This window comes from Rhincodon typus, chromosome 4, assembly GCF_021869965.1.
Source record: "Rhincodon typus isolate 14 chromosome 4, sRhiTyp1.1, whole genome shotgun sequence".
Lineage (NCBI taxonomy): Eukaryota > Metazoa > Chordata > Chondrichthyes > Orectolobiformes > Rhincodontidae > Rhincodon > Rhincodon typus.
The window spans coordinates 79,408,140-79,432,704 of NC_063335.1; the positions used below are offsets into that span (position 1 = coordinate 79,408,140).

The window sequence follows — 24,565 nt, forward strand, 5'->3', positions numbered from 1 at the left end:
GGCTGTGGGAGATCAGCCTTTGAGTATGTTTAAGATAGAGATTAATAGATTTCTGATTACCAAGGTCATACAGGAATATGGGGATGGGATGGATAAAAGCATGGAAATGTTTGTTCAGCCATGATTGTGTTGAATGGCAGTGCAGGCTTGATGGGCTGAATGGCCTGTTCCTGTTCCTATGTTCCAAATTCCTATCCTACAACATTGAGGTTAGGGATGAGCAATGAATACTGGCCTAGACAGCAACATTCCCACCCATGAATGAAAGAAAAACAAAATATAGAACAAAACCAAAAGTTGCTGGAAAAGCTCAGCAGGTCTGGCAGCATCTGTGACAAAAAATTAGAGTTAACGTTTCGACTCTTGTGACCCTTGCTCAGAACAGGGAAATTTTTATTTGTAAACCATAACCCTGTACGCCATTGGTAATCAGAAATCTATCAATCTCTATTTTAAACATACTTGTAAAGGTGAGTTACATATGTCTACAGCCTATTCCACATAGAACTATTTCCTACTTTCACTCCTAAAAGATCAGGCTTTCATTTTTAGATTACATTCCTTATTTGACTGCCCAACTAACAGAAATAGTTTCTCTTTAGCGACACTTGCTGTTTTCTTTAAAATCATAAAACTTCCATCACATTTTCCCTTATATTTCTACATTCTTGGAATAAAGATCTAGATTGTTTAGTCTTTCCTTGTAAATATAATTCTTGGAGTCCAGGTACTATCCCAACAAATCTATGCTAATCTGCCTCTCGGGTCAAATGTAAGCTTCTGAAGGTATCCAGAATACTATCAGTACTTCAAATGTGGGTCTGTCTAAGAGCACTTGGATAACTTCTACAAGTGCAGTCCTCTGGATATAAAGTTCAGTATTCTATTAGACTTTTTAATTATTCCCTGCACCTATTCATGGTTTTTTATATGGATATGGATATATGTATATGTGGATCCTCAAATCTCCTTGAACGTCTTCATATGATTTAGAAAATATTCTGTCCTGTATTTTTCTTTTCCAAAGTGGATGAACCTGCTTTTATCTAATCAATAGGCAGCATGGTGGCTCAGTGGTTAGCACTGCTGCTTCACAGCGCCAGGCTGGGTTCGATTTCACCCTCGAGCAACTGTCTGTGTGGAGTTTGCACATTCTCTCCGTGTCTGCGTGGATTTCCTCTGGGTGCTGCGGTTTCCTCCCACAGTCCAAAGATGTGCAGGCTAGTTGGATTGGCCATGTTAAATTGCCTGTAGTGTTCAGGGATGTGTAGGTGGGTTATGGGGGAATGGGTCTGGGTGGGATGCTCTATGAGTCGGTGTGGATTTGTTGGGCCAAAGGGCCTGTTTCCACACTGTAGGGATTCTATGATCTATGAATTGAAATCCATTTGTAACTGTTTGACTTCATCTATTAATATGTCTTTGTAAATTTATGCTTCCATTTGCGCTGCTAACAATGTCTATTTAACTTCGTATTATCAGCAAAACTTAGATATTTGGCTTTCATCTAAGTCAGTAATAGGTACAGTGATATCAGACACAACAACAGTGATGCCTCAACCAGAACAGTCATTGGGCAGATGTCCACAGATAATTATTCCGTTGCCTAGACCAATTTAAGGATTATAGGTTCCCTACGGTGCAACCTGAGATGAGAGTGTTAAGCAGAGTTAAGATGCTGAGCTGCTTCCTGCATTACTTTGCATTCAATGGGAAACGTTACCATTGATGCCAGTTACAGAGGATTATCCAACACATGGATGAAGCTGATGAATGAAAGGATATAGTTGCAGCAGGAGTTCTTCAATTTGAGCCTACAGTGAGAACTATGTGCTAGCAACTTACTAACATCACCTGCTCCTAAAACATCCATTTCTGCAAGCACTCTTGCTACCTAACACCATTGTCTTGTGTCTATCTCCTGCATAGAACAACATTTAAGCCACTCCATCCACCCTGCAAAAAGAACATCAATCAAGCACATGGCAACCAATCATACAAAATGCTCCTGACTTTGCCGAGTCTACATTACTCTTGAGAAATCACAAGCGTAACTGAAGTCTTTCCACTTCATAGCTTACCATGTATAAGTTCCAACAGTTCTATTAGTGTTTGAACCCTTTGCTTGGAGTGCACAAGTGATTTATTTCACTTGTCCAAACATGCATTTAACTAATGTGGAAGGCCAGTCATTCAATAACCTGCTGTGACCTATAATTCTTTACCTTACTCGATGGATAGAAAAAAATATTTTTTAATGTAGTGAGTCTCAAGAGCCACAGTCAGATTAATGTATAGATGGGTTGCACTAAATATTTATGGCACTAAATCTCTTTTTTTTTAACCTAGCACTAACATTGGAAATATTTGGTAATCATGTTGAAGCCTGGTGTTATCCTAGTTTTGATTCTCACATTCTCACATTGCTTTCTCGTGAGGCTAAGTTCTGAATCCTGTGGGAAAGACCTTGTTTGAATATTTATGCACAGCGGGCAAGAATTATGCTCGCCACATCAATTAGTTTATTGATATAATTCTAATGGCTTCACACAGTTCTGAATAATTAATACCAGCTAATTAAAGTGACTCTAAAAATGGGAAGAAAAACGTTCAGCATTATTCTTATTATAATAAAGGTATTTCTCTGAATTATATCTTTGCAAAAGGAATCATGATACAATAAAACAAGGAAATATGTGTTTAGTTGGCTGTATTATGTATACCATATTTCAAATGGATGTATAATATTTCCTCTTGTACCTGCCATTAGTTCCCTGTCTTGTCCATTTCCATTTACTATGCGGTGTCAACCGAACAGCTGTCTCATGTGTTTGCACTTCTTTGTTTCTGTTTAATTCTCAAGAAGTGCACTAATATCAAAATGTGTTTAATTAAGAATTCTGAATAATAATGTGAATGCAAACTTGGAATTTTTTTGCTTCAATTACCAAAGGTAAGAGTTTTTAAACATAAATCCTGGAAAAGCTCAGCAGGTCTGGCAGCATCTGTGAAGAAAAAAATCAGAGTTAATGTTTCCGGTCCGGTGACCCTTCCTCAGAACTCAGAACTCTGTTCTGAGGAAGGGTCACCAGACCCAAACATTAACTCTGATTTTTTTTTTCTTCACAGATGCTGCCAGACCAGCTGAGCTTTTCCAGCAACTTCTGTTCTTGTTCCTGATTTACGGTATCCGCAGTTCTTTTGGTTTTTATTAAGCATTATTCCTCACTGTTTAGCTCTCCTTATCGTAATTTCATTTCACGTAGTTTCTTTGAGATAAGTATTTAGTGGATGGTGCCCATTTTGGGCATAACGCAAACACATAACAGACCAATTTAGCATATGTTGACTTGCATCCAATTTGAACAGGCATTGATCCCACTGGAAAATTCTTTTTAGGTGTACTTATTAACAAGCATTTGCTCTCAAGTGTATACATAGAAGCTTAATTCCTGTTGAAGGACATCTCCAGAAATTGCTAGAAGAGGTGAGGGAGAGCTGTCAGGATTTTTCTGATCGGAATTCTCAAGCAGCCATAATAACTACCTACTCCAGTTATTGGGTTTTTTTTCTCTCCTTCAGGATAAAACATTCTGTTAGAGTGAATATCGCAGGATACACAGAACTCTCCATCAGCCACCATGTACCCCAAATCTGAACACTTCCCCAGTGTTTAGCCCTTCTCCTTTCAGGTACAAGTTGGTCATACAGCACTGACTATAGACCTGAAAATGGGCATCATCACTCTCCGAATTGGGTATTCCCCCAGAAAGTGTAACCTCATGAAATGGCATTTTCCTTTCTGTATTACTACCAACAAACCAAACCATGTTTGACTGAAGACTAGAAGACTATAGAAAACCCTGCCTGTTTTAGCAGCAGATGATGTGTTAAACTGGTGAAATTGCAATACAGAGCTACATGCCTGTTAAATACTAAAACAGTTTGTTATGGATGGATCTAATTGATCACAAAAACAATAGATCAGATCAAAGCTCTGCGCTTCTGTCACAACTTGTGAATGCTGGCAGACAATGTTGTATAAGGGTATGAGAGTCTTAAAGAGTTAACATTGAGAATCGCTTTAAGCACAACCATGCGATAATATCAAATGGATTGAGCTCAGAATAGCTTAGAATCTTGGAGGAGTAAGACCTAATATTTGGTCTCTGACATTGTCTATCAATATAACCTATAACCAATTGCTAACACGTCATAAGCTATTTCTTGTTCAATGAAGGAGCCTCTTTTAATGAAATGAATAAGTGGCTTTCCTCTTTTTTTCATGGGAGGTGGGAATTGCTGACAAGATCAGCATTTTTTGTCCATCCCTAATGACACTGGAGAAGGTGGAGATGAGCTGCCAACTTGAACATTGCAGTCTCCAATGTCGGGAGCCCCACATTTGTTGTTCGGAAAGGACTTCCAGAATTTTGACCCAATGATCATGGATATGGTTCCAATTCAGGATGGATGTTTCTTGAAAGGGAAGGGCAGGCGGTAGTGTTCCCATGCACCTACTAATTGAGATCCTTATATTTAACATAGGTGATGGCCCCAAACCTACTGCATAGCGAAGTGCATATGGAGTTTAATTTCATATAAAACATGGTGACGTGGTGAAAGTCTGAAGATTTTTTAGTAACATCAGGCTTGGCCTTCAGTCACATGTTCATGCAGATAGGCAGCACCAGTGAACAGCTCACAAAAAAGAAACCCTTGTGACATGATTCAACAAGGAAGAATCTACAGTCGATGGTAAAAATGTTTCAGATCTGGTAAGAGATGCATTGCAGCAGGAGAGTTAGAAACTCACTGACGAAGGGGAATTACTTACTGCACAACAGATAAAGACTGAAATATGTGATGTTAGTCCTTAGGAGCAATCCCAAGTTGAGGTTCAGCCAGAAAGTGAATACACATTGAAGGCTCTAGTGGAAGAATGAAAACCTTTTGAAAATGTCATGTATTACAGGTTATGAAAGCAAAAAATTAAGGAAAATATTTGCAGCTCAGACCAAACATCACTGCCATAGTGAGTGAGAACTATGATATATGGCAATAACAAGGGAAATCAAGGACCATAAAGGCAAATTAAACAAAGATCACAAACTCGGGGATATCATGAAGCCAGAATTAATGCAGCAAAGGAGCAAGTTAGAAGCCTAGACAGTCCTGATCTAACGCAAGAAGTTTGGAGACTCTATTAAGGCCACAGAAAAGCCAGGAGGTTGTTCACTAAAACTGCGTTTAAGGCAGCAAACACTTATTTAATGTTTACAAGGACTGGAAATCATCCAGGAAAAAAAATGAAAGAAATGAGACAAGGGCTATTATTAGAAATGTGGAGATGAGAAATCACCCAGAGAAAATACGTTAAGGAACCAGGATTGATCTTTTAAAACTACGAAAGTAGAAGTAATTTATTGACACCATGATTAAAGCAGGCATCACTTACTAAAGCCACAGACAGTTGGATTAATTTAGTAACCTTATAAGGAAACAGAAATCATTAATTAAGGTCACAAACAGGGAAGCTGCAGAAATAGTAGGAATCGTCCATTTTAGGTATTAAAGGCAGGAATATTCCATTTAGACAATGGCAGAGACAGCTCTGTCGACCCTGCAAAGTCCTCCTCACTAACATCTGGGGGCTAGTGCCAAAATTGGGAGGGCCGTCTCACAGGCTAGTCAAGCAATGGCCTGACAAAGTCATACTATGGACTCATACCTTATAGACAATGTCCCAGACACCACCATCACCATCCCTGGATATGTCCTGTCCCACCGGCAGGGCAGACCCAGCAGCACAGTGGTTTACTGTCAGGAGGGAGTTGCCTTGAGAGTCCTCAACATTGACACCGAACACCATTAAGTCTCAAGGCTTCAAGTTAAACATGGGCAAAGAAACCTGCTGATTACCACATACCGTCCTCCCTCAGCTGAAGAATCAGTACTCCTCAATGTTGAACAACACTTGGAGGAAGCACTGAGGAGGGCAAGGACACAAAATGTTCTCTGGGTGGGGGATTTCAATGTCGACCACCAAGAGTGGCTCGGCAACAGTATTACTGATCGAGCTGGTCGGGTCCTAAAGGACATAGCTGCTAGACTGGGTCTGTGGCAGGTGGTGAGGGAACCAACAAGAAGGAAAAACATACTTGACCTCATCCTTACTAATCTGCCAGCTGCAGATGCATCTGTCCATGACGGTATTGGTAAGAGTGACCATTGCACAGTCCTTGTGGAGACAAAGTCCCACCTTCACATTAAGAATAACTTCCATCACCGTGCTACATGGGACAGACTTCACACAGATCTACCAACTGAAGACTGGGCATCCATGAGGTGCTGTGGGCCATCAACAGCAGCAGAATTGTACTCCAGCAAAATCTTTAATGTCATGGCCCGGCATATCCCCCACTCACCCTTTACCATCAAGCCAGGGGATCAATCCTGGTTCAATGGAGAATGCAGGAGGGCGTGCCAGGAGCAGCACCAAGCATACCTGAAGATGAGGTATCAACCTGGTGAAGCCACCAAACAGGACTACTTGCATGCCAAACAGCATAAGCAGCAAGTGATCGACAGAGCTAAGCGATCCCACAATCAACGGATCAGATCTAAGCTCTGCAGTCCTGCCACATCCAGCGCTGAATGGTGCTGGACAATTAGACAACTCACTGGAGGAGAAGGCTCCACAAATATCCCCATCCTCAATGATGGAAGAGCCCAACGCATCAGTGCTGAAGCTTCTGAAGCAATCTTCAGCCAGAAGTGCTGAGTGGATGATCCATCTTGCCCTCATCCAGTCATCCCCGCATTACAGATACCAGTGTTCAACCAATTTAATTCACTCCACGTGATATCAAGAAACAGTTGGAGACACGCGATACTGCAAAGGCTACAGGCCCTGACAACATGCTGGCAATAGTACTGAAGACTTGTGCTCCAGAACTTGCTGCTGTCTTAAACAACCTGTTCCAGTATGGTTACAACACTGGCATCTACCCAGCAATGTGGAAAATTGCCCAAGTATGTCCTGTACACAAAAGCAGGACAAATCCAACCCGGCCAATTACCGTCCCATCAGACTCCCCTCAATCATCAGGAAAGTGATGGAATGTGTTATCAACAGTGCTATCAAGCAGTACCTGTTCAACAATAACCTGCTCAGTAACACCCAGTTTGGGTTCTGCCAGGGCCACTCAACTCCTGATCTCATTATAGCCTTGAAGAACTGAATTCTAGAGGTGAAGTGAGAGTGACAGCCTTTGACATCAAGGCTGCATTTGACTGAGTGTGGCATCAAGGAGCCCGAGCAAAACTGGAATCAATGGGTATCGGGGGCAAACTCTCCGATGGTTGGAGTCACACCTGACACATAGGAAGATGGCCGTGGCTGTTAGAGTCAATCATCTCAGCTCCAGGATATCTCTGCCGGAATTCCTCAGGGTAGTGTCCTTGGCCTAACCATCTTCAACTGCTTCATCAATGACCCTCCCTCCATCATAAGGTCGGAAATGGGGATGTTCGCCGATGATTGCACAATGCTCAGCACCATTAGCAACTCTTCAAATACTGAAGCAGTCCGTGTTCAAATAACAAGATCTGGACAATATCCGCACTTGGGCTGTCAAGTGGCAAGTAACATTTGCACCACACAAATGCCAGGCTATGACCATCACCAATAAGAGACAATCTAAACACTGCACCTTGGCATTCATCGGTGTTGCCATCACTGAATTCCCCCACTATCAACATCCTGGGGGCTATCATTGACCAGACACTCAACTGGACTCATCACATAAACGCAGTGGCTACAAGAGCAGGGTAGCAGCTAGGAATACTGCGGTGAGTAACTCACCTCCTGACCCCTCAAAGTCTGTCCACCATCTACAAGGCACAAGTCGGGAATGTGATGGAATACTCCCCACTTGCCTGGATGAGTGCAGCCCCAACAACACTCAAGATGCTTGACACCAAGCAGGACAAAGAGGCCCATTTGATTGGTACTACATCCACAAGCATTCACCCCCTCCACCACCAACTCTTAGTAGCAGCAGTGTGTACTATCAACAAGATGCGCTTCAGAAATTCACCAAAAATCCTCAAATAGCACCATTCAAACCCACAACCATTTCCATCTAGGAGGACAAAGACAGCAGATATATGGGAACACCACCCTCAAGTTCCCCTCCAAGCCACTCATCATCCTGACTTCGAAATATATCGCTGTTCCTTCACTGTCACTGGGTCAAAATCCTGGATTCCCCTCCTATTAATATTTTGGGTCAACCCACAGCAGGTGGACTGCAGCGGTTCAAGATGCAGTTCACTACCACTTTCTCAAGGGCAACTAGGGATGGGCAATAAATGCTGGCCAGCCAGCAATGCCCACATCCCATAAATGAGTATAAAATAATAGCAGGAATCCTACATTTTATCTGGACAAGACAGGAATCCTCTATTTGGCAGGAAAATACAGATAACGCTTCAGGTACAGCAGTATGGAGTATCAACGCTGCTACTACTATTACTGCTAAATAAAAGGGATTTGGTCACATTTGGAAGATGTCATCAGAAAAATACTGGAATGGAAGATTTATTTATGCAAAAATGGATATCTCAAATACAATAATTCTCGTGAATCAGAGATCCAAACTTGTTCTGCTTTGATTTAGTATATAGTTAATGCATCTAAAACCATTTGGATGATGAATGAAACAGAAGTACAGAAGCTGCATAGTTCCGTTCTAAAAGAGGCTGATCAAGCTTAGCACAGAAGATCAGTGAAATATGTTCAATTCTTAAGGTACAAAACCACAAAGGACACACACAAGAGAAACAAATACATGTACAGGTAGAGACAGTGCCCACCTACTAAAGTGGGTGAAACGAAAACAGAAATTGCTGGAGAAATTCAGCACGTCTGGCAACATATCTCCACAGAGTTTCTCTAGCAATATCTGTCCTTGCTTTGGGTTGCTATCATCTGCAGATCTTTGTTTCATTTCAAATTGAGTGTTTTGTCTGACACACAATGGACCACTTTTTGAAAACAGGGACATGGTCATAAAAAAACAAGGAGTCAAATCAAACAGGTTGATGAAGTTGAACAGTCTGCAATAGAAGAAAAAAATCTAAAGTATCTTAAGGGAAGTAAGAAATCAAGACCGAGATTTTTACCAAACTGGCATTTATACCCATGGTCGTCTCACAGATTTCAAATTAGATACTAGAGCGAGTATCACTGTTATCAGATAGTGAGGTGAGCCATGGTTGACAAAGCACTGTCTACAGCCTTCAACAGTGTAACTATATGGTCCAGGCATATTATCTAACTGTGGGTCACAGTTGGCTAATGATTCTTTAGCCAATTTGCAACCAGCTCTGGATTTGAACATGTCACAACCTCGCTAAAATATTCACAATCAAATTGGAAAACTAAGCATTGAGTCAGCATGGTCAAGTCACTTCTGAAGAAAATTGCTGACTTCTGTACTGTTCTACTAAACTATTAATCCACCCTGCCACAAAACCTGTGCCATCAGAGTTACTGTGAGGAGAAAGCTGAAGTCTGGCTCCCTAAACTATCAATTGATTAGCTCCACATTTACACCCAAATTTTACACAAGGAGCAGTTCAATCTTTCACAGCAGGTCACATGTAATTACAGTTATCGCTATGAATGAAATGGAACGATTAAATCAAGAGACAGTTGAGGAACTTTATTGGACGTTGATCAATGTATCATAAGATTTAGGCTAACTGTGGAAAAGAACAGGAAAAAATGGTAGCTAAACAATGTGCCTCCTTCAAAGAAAAGATCAAGCACAATATAGGTATATGCCCTCAAAAAGGGAAAGGTGGAGCAAACCAATCTAGAGCTCCCTGGATGATAAAAGAGATAGTAATCAAGATAAAGAAGAAAAAGGTGTGTTTATGACTGATGTGAAGGAGTAGGTACAATTAAGAACCAGGCTGAATATAGAAGATTCAGAGAGAATGTAAAAAGCAAGGAAGAGTATCAGTGAGGAAGTATGAAAAGACACTAGCAGCTAATGAAAAATGAAATCTCAAAGTCCTCTGTAGGGAAATATAGAGTAAAAAGGAGCAATAAAAGGAGGAGTAGGACAAATTAGAGGACAAAAAGGAGATTTACACATGGAGATTGATGGCGTAGCTTAGAAATTGAATTAATGCTTTCCACCTGCCTTTATCAAGTATCAACAATCTTCTTAGAGAAAGAGGAGGTAATTCAGACATTTGTGGGATTTAATATTGATGAGGAGGTAATTTACAAATGACTTAAAATGGACAGAAAAACAGGAACAGATGTAATGTATCCAAGGATACACAGAGAAATGAAAATGGAATTTGTAGAGAAACTGACCTTATATTCAGGGGTAATTGCTGAAAAATGGAGAGTTTCAGATGTTACACTATTATTCAAAAACATGTGTAAGGATAATCCAGCAACTACTGGACAGTCACTTTAATTGCTGTGTTGAGGATATTTTGAGAAACAACAATTTAGGAACAAATTAATCGTTGCATAGGCAGATGTAAAATTAAGGAAAACTAGCATAGATTTCTTGTGGAAAAGTTCTTTAACTAATTTTCTGAAGTTTTTGAAGAGGTAACAGAGCTGAGAGCAATTCTGTTGCTGTGGTGTACCTGGACTTCCAAAGGCATTTGATAGGGTGCTGCACAATAGACTTGTGAGCAAATTTGGAGCTCAAAGTGGACCATAAGAATGTGGCTATAAAACTGGCAGTGTGAGTGGAATAGGGAGTAATGGTTAATGAGTGATTTAAGGCTAAAGAAATGTGATGTTTCTGAGGGGTCAGTGTCAGTCCCTTTTCTTTTCCTGATGCATATATAATGGCGTAGACAGTGGTGTACAGGGCACAATTTTAAATATGTGAGTGACATAAAACTTGGAAACATTGTGTGCAGGATAATGTAGAACTTCAAAAAGACAGATAAGTTAGTGGAACTGGAGAACAGATGACAGACAGCTTCAATGCAGAGAAACTGAAGTGATTCGTTTTGTTAGGAAGAACATGGAGAAACAATATAAAATAAAGGTTACAGTTCTAAGTAGACGGCAGGAGCATAGGGACCTGAATGCAGATGTGTAGAAGTTATTGAATGTGGTGAGATAGATTGAAATAGCAGTTAATAAAGCATACAGCCTTTGTTAATAGGGGCATAGAGTACAAGAATGAAGAAGTTATGTTGAACTCGTATAAGATACTAGTTTGGCCTCAGCTGGAATTTTGCACCCAGTTCTTGACATCACATTTAGGAATAATGCACAAGCATTAAAGAGAGTGCAGAAAGGATTTACAAAAATGGTTCAAAAGTTGAGGAACTTCTGTTATGAAGATAGATTAGAGAAATTTTACTTTTGATTGTATAGATCGCTCTGGTATCCTTTTCCTATTCTTCAGCTATGAAATTCTGTATTCAGTTGCCTCGAAAACATAACTCCATTCTTAATTTGAACTTGACTTGCCACCCTCCTGGCTGTTGCTAAGCTCCATAAGATTTCTTAGCTTTTTTTTTCAATTGAAACTTGATATCTTGATTAATTTCTTGTTTTGTGATAATGTAGCTGTGAATGCATTTATTGTAGATTGTGCTTAAACATTACAAAGTGAAGGAAGGAAACAAATTGCCACAAAATTACATTTTCCAAAATGAACATGGCTGCAGAAATTCGAAACAAAAAACATAGCAAACAAACCCAATGTAAGTTGAGGGATCTTGATCACATACGACTCCCGTCATGTTTGTCCTCATTTCAGAAAGATCGCTGTGCTGTCTCCGATTTCCCTCTAGAACATCTGCATCAGTTTGTGTCATGAGATTCTATTTGTACTGGCATATTTGTGCTTCTTAGCAAAAAATATCGGTGTGTTGGATCATCAAAACAGCATCCCTGCATAATTTTCTTGAAATTGAACTCTAGCGATGGCACTAAACAGAAAAGAAAATCAGACAGGATGTAAAACAGGCTGTGATTTGCTATTGTCCATTTTGCACTGTCACTGAATACCAATTTCACCCTGTTCTGTTCATTTTGGCCCCTCGTGTTTCTTGCAACATCTCTGTCATTATAAATAGATTCTAAAATTTGAAGTCAATATTGTTATGGGATTTTACAAAATCCACACATAAGAGGAGCAAGTTTTTAAATAATCCTGAAACTTATTTCTTTTCAAACTCATTTAGTTAGAAGACCTAGGGTTATGCTTGTCTGTTTGAAAAAGGAAATAGTAATTCATGAACAAAATCAGAAGTAGCTGGAAAAGCTCAGCAGGTCTGGCAGCATCTGTGAAGAAAAAATCAGAGAATATGTTTCGGATCTGGTAACCCTTCCTCAGAACTCTTTATTTACTATTATTTATTTACTATTATTTATTTACTACTGTTTATTTATTTACTAAATAATAATTCATGTTTCTTTGTTATTTTTAACCCACTGACTGTCAATTTATGGACATTTTTAGACGACTGTGATGCAGCACTCAAACAGCTAAAAAAAGAGTTGCAGAAGCCATTGTGAAAGTGGCTGTGGCATGTATCTTCCCTTCGTTTAACATGCTTCCATGAAAACAGAGAAATCCTGATTTATCCAGAAAAGTAAACTCAGGACTCAATGGTTGAGATCATAATATAATTCTGAAGTAATGTTATATTTGCTTGCTGGGGAACATGTTATTATTTTACAGTAAAGGTTATGAGGGGTTGAGAAATGGAAAACAAATAATGGTCATATTGAACATACTATGTTTGCCAGACTGAAACAGCAAATTAATCCTATAGACATCTGTTTACAAATAATTTCAGAATGATGTGGGTTTTTAAAGTGAGATTGCTCCAACACCTGGTTAGTTTCTTTTGCACTGCCATTTTTCACCCCGCGCTAAATATTCATAATGTCATTTAATTTGAGGATTTACAGTGCTAGAAAACTGAGTAACTGCCCCATCATGAAACTAGTGATTGTTAGAATCAATCTCTCACACGAAAGGAGCCTTCAAGTTCTGAGATCAACAGATCCCTCATTAGAATCCAGCGTTCCAGGATTCTGAATTTTGAGCCTGCAACAGGCAATTCTTAAAACGCAAGGGCAAAATCATGTGGCTAGTTTCTTTATATTAACTATTCTACCGAAGCATTTTATAACTGTAACTGAAGGATGTGTCATGTTTGTGGAAAGCAATGGATCAGAATTGTGTAGTGTGCTTTAAAGGATTGAATAAAAATCTCCATAGATGCATTCAGTTACCTCATCCAACTTTATCTTTTATGGTTGCCACTTGACAAGAGTTTATATGGACAAGGTAGAGTCCACAGTCAGGGAAATTGATTATGCCCTGTGAAGGACTAGCTTGATGAACCAAATTGTATTCTCTAGTTCTGCACTTTAATTCTAAAATCAAAACCATCATAGGGATTTGATCTATGATGTTAAGAAAGTCGATAAGAGAAGTTATGTAGGTCGGGAAGCAATGCTAAAGGAAAAGCTTGTCAATATCTCATCGGATCTTTCTTTGAAACCAAAAAGATAATAAAACCATGAATTTTTGAAACACACCAAGGAGTGTAATTTTCCCATGGCGTCAACTATTATAGAAAAAGTGAAGCATGTAAAGCAGTGAGTATTAATAGTTCTCAAAAGAATTCTATAAACTGCATTATTAATCCTTGTGAAATGAAAATGAAGTAATAAATAGAATTTTGTTGTATTTCAAAAAGTCTGCATACAATTAATGTAGTAAAGTACGTGCATGGAAACCTTCTGCAGGTAGCACAAGTGCAATACTTGATTGCTATATTTTGCTACTCCTCTGTCTATTGTATAAAATGCTTGATTTGCATTGTCACTTCTGTTCAGCCATGCTAATTTTTTCCAGCAAATTATTCAAAATTGTGTAACTTGTTCCAAAGAATCCTGAGTATTATTTTCAGCACAGATTGAGTTTGCACAATAATTTGCAATAGCTGACACATTTTGTGCTAGAAATGGGCCTATCCACAAATTCACCAGTTTGAGGATGATTTACTCACTGTTGGTATTTTCCATGAATTTCCACTGGTTCTGTGTATTCAACATGGTTCCATAAGTTAAGCTATTGCTTTTGGGCTCACATTCTGGAACATTCTAAAAGCTTTTGATTTTTCTTTATATAAAAAACTATGGTAATTAATCTACACCTGGTTAACAATACAACATGGAAAGTTCACTTTTTAAAAAGAAACATTAATTTGGAGAAAGTTAGCCATTTTAAATCCTGCCAATTTTACTGGTTCATGGCAGATTTTACACTCTGTATTCTTAACAAAAAATGTTGGAGTGGAAACTTGAGGTAGAAGAAAAACACTTCTCAAAATGGTTGTAATTTTGAATGAAACTTGTGCCTGAATTGCTGAATATTTCTCAAGTAGGAACCCTCACATTTTAATAGCAATGTTATGTTGTAATCATTCTTGTTTTTCAGAAAGTAAATTGTGCCTCACAGTGTTTTTGCTTTGGTGATCTTTGGTGATTGAGGCCATAGGAAGCAGAAAGTTTCCATTTGTGCTGTAAACTTCAGTTTCAATTTAATGAACTGTCTGAAATACCCACGATTGTTTGATCTTTTCTTCTGAAAACTCATTTTGACAAAAAACATTGTGTTTAAGAATAATGTTCAGACTTTGAGCTGCCAATGCAGAATTCTGCCAGTTAGCAATCCATATTTCAAATTTGAGCCCATGTTGCACACTATTTTATGACAATTAATTCTGACCAGCAGTCAGCAGTTGCAGTTAGAAAGAAAGTCTTGAGTCTCTTTGCTGGAATTGAGGTTATAGGGTGACCTGAAAAAGGTAATCAAGCTCAGGAGGAATCCTGGCAAAGATAATAATTGTGTTGGCTGTTTGGCAAGATAGTAGTGCAAACACTCAGGTTTGAGTAAGATAATCACAAAAGTAATTTAACTAGCAAGCATTTAGGAAAAAAAACTCTCTTTGCACAGAGTGAATCAAACGTTGACAATTTAAAGATGTTCCTGTTAAAATCTCAATTTCTATACTGTGTTGTTTACTGTAGATTGCTCACATTTATCTCATTTTCTTACCCAGTACTCATGATTGCATTTTCTATATGTCTTTCCTTTTCGGCTCAGCCCCTGGCTGAGATTGAAACTGGCATGATCTAATTTTGTCAGCATTTAAAGCTTGCTATGTTTGATTTCAACCATACCCACATGACAGAAACAGGCTGAGTGGATTATTAACAATAAATTGGCCGTTTATACCAATGCTGCACATTTCTAATACCAACCTGCGTTTAGAAAATGGTAAATGAGTGCCACAGACTTTTCAAAATCAATGTCTTGTTAAGTCACTAGCGCCCTGGCACAATTATAATCAGGAGCCTAAGCTGGGAAGCAGTCTTCAAAGTTGGCAGAAACTGGTCACCAATTCATCCAAAACCAAAAGATTGGGATGTGGGCATTGCTGAAAACGCCAGCACTTGATGCCCATTTCTAATTGTCCATGGAAAATGGTGTTGAGCCACCTTCTTGAACAACTGCCCTCTACCTGGAGCAGGTGCACACACATGCTGTTGTGAAGAGACCTACAGGTCTTGCCAGGATAGTTGCAAGCTTCCCATACATGCTCCCCTCCCACTCATGAGGACTTTACAATACCCTTTTTCACCACATCCTTGGAACTCCTGATTTTCAGACTGAAAGCCAATCTATGCCTTCTTCCCGCCATACCTTCAGTTCTCAGTGAGAAGTGAACTGTCAACAATTAAATGAGACTCTGCTGTTAAAATTGCTCCGACCTCCTTCTGCCTTGGCCATGTATAAATCAAATCAAACAGTGAAACATCGAAGAGCTTACTGCCTAAAACAAGTAAGTGTTCCTTTCAGCGAGCAGGAGCGCGGGGGGCTTTGCAACAGTGGTGTAAACGGAGCACTAATCAAATGTGTAGAGCTGCCACCCAATTTTAAATTGAGAAACCCAAGTTAAAATCTAATTTCTAGTCTCAATTGCCTTTGTGGTGAGGTGTTCCATCTTCTAATAACCTGTTTGAAAAGTACTTTTTTTTCTGCCTGATCTTTCTTTCTTCTTGTGATCATCCTTTTGCCTTCCTCTGCTGTATTTTATTCTTTCAAAACCTTTCAGAAATTTCAAATCTCTATGAAATTTCACCCAAATCTACTCTGCTATTAAAATTCTTTGAGTGTTCATTTATAACTGTCATTCTAGTGAATAATCTTAGAAAGTTGAGCCAATCTCTAAAGTGAATCTCTCAGAAAAGCTGTCCAGTAGTGAGCAGATTTGAGAGACCAATAGCTCTATTCATTATACAATCAGATATTTAATTAATGCAGTGTACCCTTTCCATAATTGCAGTAATTATTCTGTAATGCATCGGCAAGAATTACATACAGCACAATACAACTTGATTCTGTTGTTGTTTAGTTCTCATGCAGCAGATTTCTACTATTGAACATTCACACATGGAGACAGACTGTCAAGAGGACATGACAAATAAAGACACAGCACTTTATCAGAGGAGAAGGTGTATAGGATCAGCAGGTTAAAACAACCTCTGAGTGTGAGCTGTCTCTTTACCTTCTTTCTGTTACCTCATTCCCACAACATTCTAATGCTCAGGGAAATTTATTCCTGCAATATAATCTTGTGAATGTATTTTCTGCTCCTAGGGCAGCACTGCAGTGCAGATAGATGCCAGTGTTGCCCATGGCAATTGAACAGCACATCATGCTGTTTTTAAAGTGTATTCAGTACAGTTGATTGGTTGCTATGTTATTGCCATTTTTAATCTGGAAGGTATTTACAATACAGAATAGATGTAGAAAATAATTACAGTACAATTCTCGATCACATCTCATTCACATAATATAATTTTTAATGATTAATAATGAATCAAGATAAACATTACCATTAATAGACAATCCAAAATAATCTCAAAGTTGAGCCAATCTCTAAAGTGAATCTCTCAGAAAATTTGTCTAGTAGTGACCAGATTTGAGAGACCAATAGCTCTATTCATAAAATGATCAGGTATTTAAATATACTCTGGACAAATCAATAGAATGTCATAGGAAAGAAGTTGTTAAACTCGAAAGGGTGAATAAAAGATTACAAGGATGTTGCCAGGGTTGGAGAGTTTGAGCTATGGGGAGAGGCTGAATAGGCTGGGACCAACTTTCCCTGGAGCGGTGGAGGGGTGACTTTATAGAGGTTTGTAAAATCATGAGGGGCACGGATACAGTGAATAGCCAAGGTCTTTTCCCCAGGGTAGGAGAGTCCAAAACTAGAGAGCATGGGTTTAAGGTGAGAGGAGAAGGATATAAAAGGGACCTAAAGGGTAACTTTTTCACTCAGAGAGTGGAGCATTATGGAATGAGCTGGAAGCTGATACAATTACAACATTTAAAAGGCATCTGGATGGGTACGTGAATAGGAAGGGCTTTGAAGGATATGGGCCAAATGCCGGCAAATGGGACTAGATTTATTTAGGAAATCTGGTTGGCATGGAACAGTTGGACCGAAGGGTCTGTTTCTGTGCTGTACAACTCTATGACCCTACGATCCCTTAAAAGACATGGCATCAGAATTTTATGCTAAAACAGACCTGCGTCAAGTTTAAAAATCTTTGAGGCATTCATGCCGATGATAGTTAGTTAAGGAAAAATTTGCTACAACCGTTTGGGTAATGCACTGTAGATTGAGCCTCACTGTTCCTGCAGTTGCATCAAAGGTTAATTTTTTAAAGGTATGCACAGTACCTCACTTTACCTGACTTTCAGACCAACATTGATAGAAAGCATGGACTAGATTTTTATATTGCTATTATGATCAGGAATAGGAAAATAGACTGGATGAATGTGTGCATGGAGAGATGGTACAAAAGGAAGGGATTTAGATTCCTGAGGCGTTGGGTCTATTTGGGGATGATGGCACTTGTACAAGCGGGATAGCTTGCACCCCAGTGGAACTGAGGCAGATATCCATGCTGGGGTGTTCATTAGGGGAGGGTATAAACTGACATGGGAATGGGAATCTGAGTCAGATACAAAAATGGGAAAGAAAGATAGAAAAGGAGAAAGCAAAAGTGGAAGGCAGAGGAAACAAGGGCTAGCAGCAGTAGAGCAATGGTACAAGAAAAGATCTGTTAAAGACGCTATATCTGAATGCATGGTAAGATAGATGAGTTAACAGTGCAAACAGTTATAAGCAGGTACAATATGATTCCGATGATGAAGGCAAGACTACAAGATGAACAAGGTTGGGAACTGCAGTATTCAACATTTAGGAATGGTAAGTGAAAAGGAACAGGAGGTGTGGCAACATTACGAAGTCAGTGAAATAGTTGGAAAGGATATTGCATCAGAAAATCTAAATGTTGAATCAGTTTGGGTGGAGTTGAGAAGCAACAAAAGGTAGAAAATGTTAGTAGGAGTTGTCTGTAGACCTGCAAATAGTAGAGCTAGGTTAAGTAGCCCAATTTGACATGAGGATCATCAATCTATACAAAAGAAATGACAAAGGTGTTGTCAAGGGGTCAGTTATTTGCAATAGATTGCAAAATTGTACAGTCATCAACGAGCATCCCCATTTTTGAACTTAAGATGGAGGGAAATCATTGATGAAGAAACTAAAGATGGTTGGGCCAAGAACACTACCCGAGAAACTCCTGCAGAGATATCCCCAGAGCTGAGATAACTGACCTCCAACAAGCACAACCATTTTCATTTGTGATAAATATGATTTCAACCAGTGGAGAGCTCTCCCTGCTTCCCATTGATGCTAGCTTTCTGAGAGCCCCCTGGTGCCACAGTCAGTCAACTGTGACCTCAACTTGAGAATTCAGTTTTTTTTAATCCATGTTTGAACCAAGGCTGTAATAAGGTCAGGAGCTGAGTGGCCCTGGCGGAACCCAAACTGGGCATCACTGAGGAGGTTATTGCTGAGTAAATGCTGCCTAATAGCACTGTTGATGACAGTTTTCATCACCTTTACTGATGACTGAGAGTAAACTGATGATGGTGGAAAGTGACCGGGTTGCATTTGTCCTGCTTTTTGTGTACAGGACATACTTGGGCAAATTCCAACATTAATAGATATCATGGCGGTACTGTGACTTTAAAAGAAACTTTTTCTGTGCTGTTTCTCTTGCAGAGAAGTGTTGCCACAGTGTTGCCAGAATGTCTGCTTAGGAAGCAGTGGGTAAACAGCTTTGAGCTCTCTGAGTGCTTTTCTTAATTTAGACAAAAGAAGTATGAGTGCATGAAATCAGGCTCACACAGACCAGGGATTTTAGTTTTGCTTTCAGTTAGGGTTTTGGATTTTTTGTTTGGATTTAACTGTGGCATAAAAATAAAGTGTGTTCGGCTTAAAGCCTAGTGGTGGGCTGATCAAATCACATCTGGAACACAGCACCTTACATCTACCTCTAAAGTAAATAAAAAGTTAGGGGCTATGCTATCTCCTCAATGTATTTTGAGGGGGTTTGGTCTGGTCCATTACAGGAGAAGCAAGTATTGTAGCTATACCAAAACAGATTGTCTTGGGGCATGGCATGCTTTGAAGCACATCTCTCCAACACTGTTGGTTACCAAAAGAGGCCATTCAGCCCATTGTAGTCATCCTGACTCTTTGCCGCAACATTTTATCTCATCTTATTCTCCTGCCGATTCCCACAAGCCTACAATATTTTTTCTTCAAGTAATAATACCATTGCCATGATTGAATCTGCCTCCAACACAATCTCAGGTAGTGCAAGTTCTAACTATTTGCTGCATAAAAAAACAATTTTCCTCTTGTCGCCTTTGATTTTTATGCCATTCTTCTTAAAATAGCTGTGCAGGAAGTTCTCTGTTCTGGCCTAAGTTCCTCCACAACATCAAAGATTGTACTTTTTTTTTGCAGAACCTTAATGTCCACAAAAATACTGCCTCATTTGCAAAGTTCTACAATGTACATAAAGTGCTTTGAAAACCTGCTGAAATGCAAAAAGTAGCCATTTAAACCCAAGTCACTTACTGTAGTATTCATGTAGTTCCTGAATTATTTAAAAAAAATTTCCAGGTCACTTTCTACAAAATTAGAGTAGCACAAAACTGTACAAAACAAAGGTTATTTGGTCCTTCAAATCTGCACCCATTCTTTCAAAAAATAATCCAATTAATCCCTCTCCTCTGCACTTGCCCCACATCTTTGTATTTTTCCTCCTTCAATTATTCATTCAAATTCCTTTTAAAGGCTCACATTGAATGTGGATCCACCATCCTATAAGGCATGTATTCCAAATCTTGAATTACTCATTAGCCAAAAAGAGGTCAAAGTGATCAGCTTAAATTGTGCCTTTCAACATCAACCCTTTAGAGATTAGAAATATTTTCTCTTGCTCTATCACTTTTGATTTCTCCTTCATTACTCTTTTGACCCATTATAATTTTGAAAACCTTTATCAAATATTCTCCTGCTCTTCACTGCTCTAATAAGAACAATCCCTGTAAAACACTTTTGTTCCCTAGAAATAGACATACTACTTGAGATGAATTTAGGTTTTATACTGCAATTTCTGACTTAAATTCATAGTTAACATTAAGTTGACATGGAGTATATTCCTAAATCTTACATTCATAAACAAAATAATCTGTAAAATAAAAAACACTTAATCTGTAATAAATACAAATTCTTTACCCTTAGTATATTCTGTGCTCCAGACATCCTCAGTGCTTCCTCCAACTGGTGGTCAACATTCATCAGCTGAGGCATGCTGTTAAGTGGTAATCAGCAGGAGATTTTCTTGCCCATGTTTGACCTAATGCCATGATAAGACTGAAACAAAAAAGCAAACACTAAATATTATCTTCACCTATTCTCTAGAATGGGTGGGTTCCAGCATCAATTTTGCGCACTTCCAGTGCAACGCCATTCTGATAGTGTACTATTGTACACCTCTGCTAAGGCTAGTCTTAAGTTATATCTATTATTTAATGCGAAATTTATAGTTTGCAGTCAACTGTAATTTGCCTGTTTGTTCATGTTTCACTCAAGTCAATTTCGGTTTTAGAGAATAGGTGAAGATAATATTTAGTATTTGTTTTGTTTGAATCTTGTATATTTTTGATTTAAATCGTGGAATCCTGTGACTTCAATTTCTCCATAAGTACCTGACTGAGTCCAGAATACACATTTCACGAGACACTTTGGTGAGCAGCAATGAGTAGCCTGAAAGTAAACTTTCTAAGGAGCCTCCTTACCCATCACTAATTAACTGGCAACAGCCTGAGAGGGATGCAGGTTGAGGAATGCAGTCTGGGATTGGGAGAATTGAACTGAATTGACAACAGCTTTATTGTCACATGTATGGACATGAGTGCAGTGAAAAGTTTGCAAGTTGCCACTTATGGCTCCATCTCTGATACAAAGGTACCTAGGTACAGATACTTGAGTAAGGACAGGAGTGGGGACAGGAGTAGGACAGGGGTTCTTGAGACAGGAGTAACGTCGCCATTGCAATTTTCCTCTGCTGCCCAGGCAGGATTGCAGAGGCAAATCTGAACATAAAATTTTCAAGTTGTCTTTACGGAGATATACTTAATGTTTCTGATAAATGAGGAGAAAATTTTGGTGGGGTGAGTTGTTATGAACGATATAAGATCATAATGGGGAGTAAATTGTAATGATGGATATTGTAGTGTTATGCTGTCCACAACAATAACAACATTTACCAAATGACCTCCAAGTAAGAAATTGCTAACAATCTCACTTTTGTAACTTTTTTAAAATTTTACTTTAAAATGAATCAGAATCATTGTAAGTTAAACATAAATTTATATGTGATTGAAGTCCAAATAAAAAGGTATGTTTCATTTTAAATAGTTTATACAATGAAGATACCTCTTATGGGGTCACATGCACCCCATTACTTCTTTTGTCCACTATCCCTCAGTTCAAGGATGATGTCTAATCAAGGTGATAAGTTTCTGCCATGAGACTTCATGTGACTGAACAAGTCAGTTCTGGACCTGTAGATCTTTTGTCATGGGTAGGACATCCTAAGAGGTGGATGGGATCTTGAGCACAGGATTTACTTCCTTTTCTTTGCTTCTTTTCTACCACTGTGCTTCGTCATTAAGGCATTGACACTCACAGCGTGATGCTTGATTGAAATGTTGTCACCATTTTAAATGATGATAGCAAGTTCCTCAGAGTCATTAATACCAGTGTGCCACACATCAAGGAGAGCTTTAGAATCTCTTTGTGGTGTTTTCTTTGTCCTGCATTGTAACACTGGCCTTTGAGAGTTGAGAAAATAAGACCTGATTGGGAGGGAGTTCCTTCTTCGGCTATCTGGACACTCTTCGGTTCTTTATAGTTGATTTTACAGGCATTTGCATGAATTTTTGCAGCACTGGCTTCATGAATGCTTCAAGAAGTATTGTTTGTTCACTGGTCCTCATAGAATCCTTACAGTGTGGAAGCAGGCCATTCAGCTCATCAAATCCACACCAACCCTCTGAAGAGCATCCCAACCACCTACCCTATCCTGGTAAACCTGCATTTCCCATGGCTAAACCACCTAGCCTGCACACCCCTAGACATTGCAGGGCAAATTAGCGTGGCCAATCCACCTAAGCTGCACATCTTTGGACTGTGGGAGGAAACCGGAGCACCCAAGGGAAACACACACAGGCACAGGGACAGTATAGAAACTCCACACAGACAGTTGCCTCTGGGTGGAATTGAACCTGGGTCCGTGGTGCTGTTAGGCAGCAGTGCTAACCACTGGGCCACTGTGTTCCCAATGATTCTGGAGAATGTGGCAAAAATCATTGCTGGTGGAATTTCTCTTCTGCTTTTATGTGTGCCTGATACAAGCCCACGTCTGGACAGTTTTGTGCTGATTGCCTTCTCTCTCTTGCTTACAGTTTTCCTTTCTGTCTGCTACTCTCATTTGTGCTTATCAGCCACGTGACTGTTGTCATAGTGTCCTGTGGGCACTGCTCCTAAGTCAGAGGTTGACAGATCACGTGGCCAATATCTCTTGTTAAGCAATGAAATTACAATTGTTCACTTTACAAATGATGCAAAGTCTTAAAAGTCCTTTTCTAACATCCTTAACGGCAATTATAGATTCCACAGACATTTTAAATAAATTACACGTTTTCCTACTCTACTGATTATGGGTTGAAAATCATCAGAGATTGGAAAAAGAAGAATGCAGATATAAACATAATATCAAATGAATGTGACATTTATTTTCTTTTGAATTAATGTAGTGAAGGGGTTAACTTCTCTTAAAAAAAAGTCACCAGTGTTAATTGTGTAAATAATTAAAAAGCGAAGAAAAAGGAAGGCCTGCCCCCACACACAGGCTCATGCCTGACAATCTTATTAGTAAACCTCCCTCACAGGAGCCTGCTCTAAAAGAAAGCATTGTATTATGAATACTTTGAAGTGAAAATGTTGGGTTGATACTTGGACAGTTTATGAGCTGTCTTTCACTAGAGAAAGTTTTATAATTTTCAGCTGTATGGTGATCTTATATTTATGAATTTCAATAATCCTCTTCATGGTTTGCCACTTTGGAAACGATGGAGACACCTGGCTTTGACCCTACTCAGATGCTGTGCAGGCATACGGACATTAATTTGAAATTCAAGGGTTCAGCAAAGGTTTGAAATTACTTTGTTTTTCAAGGGTTTCATATATAAAAATGGTGAGTTCCAGAAGCAACTTCATCAATATTTAATGCATTATGTGGGTGCATTTTTGTGAGATCTGCTGATTTTTTTTTTCTGTTTTCAGTTCATGCTGTTTTACATTTGATTCTAATTTTAGAGTTAAATCCGCAACTCTGCTAGGACTAAGAGGTAAACTGTAACATTTCAAAACTAATACTGCAAATTAAAAATATACATGTTGTGAAATATCATAATATGGTTCAAAACTTAATCTGACAGCACATTGACAATATAGGCAAGTTGTATCTATTTTATTTAATTCATTCATGGGATGTAGATGTCACTGGATGGGCCAACATTTATTGTCCGTCTTAGTTGCCCTTGAGAAGGAGGTGATGAGCTATCGTCTTGAAGCACTACATTCCAATCACCCACCCCTTCGGAGTTCCCTCGCCATTTTTCCGCCTGCCCCCCCGTTCATTTCTTTTGGCTGGTAAAATCCACCTAATTAACTCTGTTCCTCTCTCCACAGATGCCACTTGTATTTGCAGCGTTTTCTGTTTTTATTTCAACCTGTAATGATGGTGATGGGAAAGTCACATGTGGAACCTGTATTGTAAGAAATGCCTTGAAGCCTTAAGATTAAGATTTACAAGATCAGATCATTGTAAAGTGTTCTGCAACCCCTGTGATCGATCAGTGCCAGAAATAAGTACATTCAAACAAACTGTCATGAGTTAAACTGATTTTGTTTTTAATCTGAAGTAGAATATTTGTAAATGATCAACCAAGGGAAAGTAACCTCTGAGATAACAAGGTGTAGA

At 39.0% G+C, this 24,565-nt stretch overlaps 1 protein-coding gene and 1 long non-coding RNA gene across 2 annotated transcripts in view; one reads left to right on the forward strand and one right to left on the reverse strand.

The window, feature by feature from the left end:
• The window catches only part of LOC109930330 (RALY RNA binding protein like), a 428,249-nt gene that overhangs the window by 211,618 nt on the left and 192,066 nt on the right, over positions 1-24,565 (forward strand). The window lies entirely within an intron of this gene.
• Positions 1-24,565, reverse strand: part of LOC125482956 — a 49,446-nt gene that overhangs the window by 4,971 nt on the left and 19,910 nt on the right. Inside the window, exon 2 of the long non-coding RNA XR_007261949.1 lies at positions 11,756-11,988. This is a non-coding gene — a long non-coding RNA (uncharacterized LOC125482956). The remainder of the gene's footprint in view (positions 1-11,755; positions 11,989-24,565) is intronic.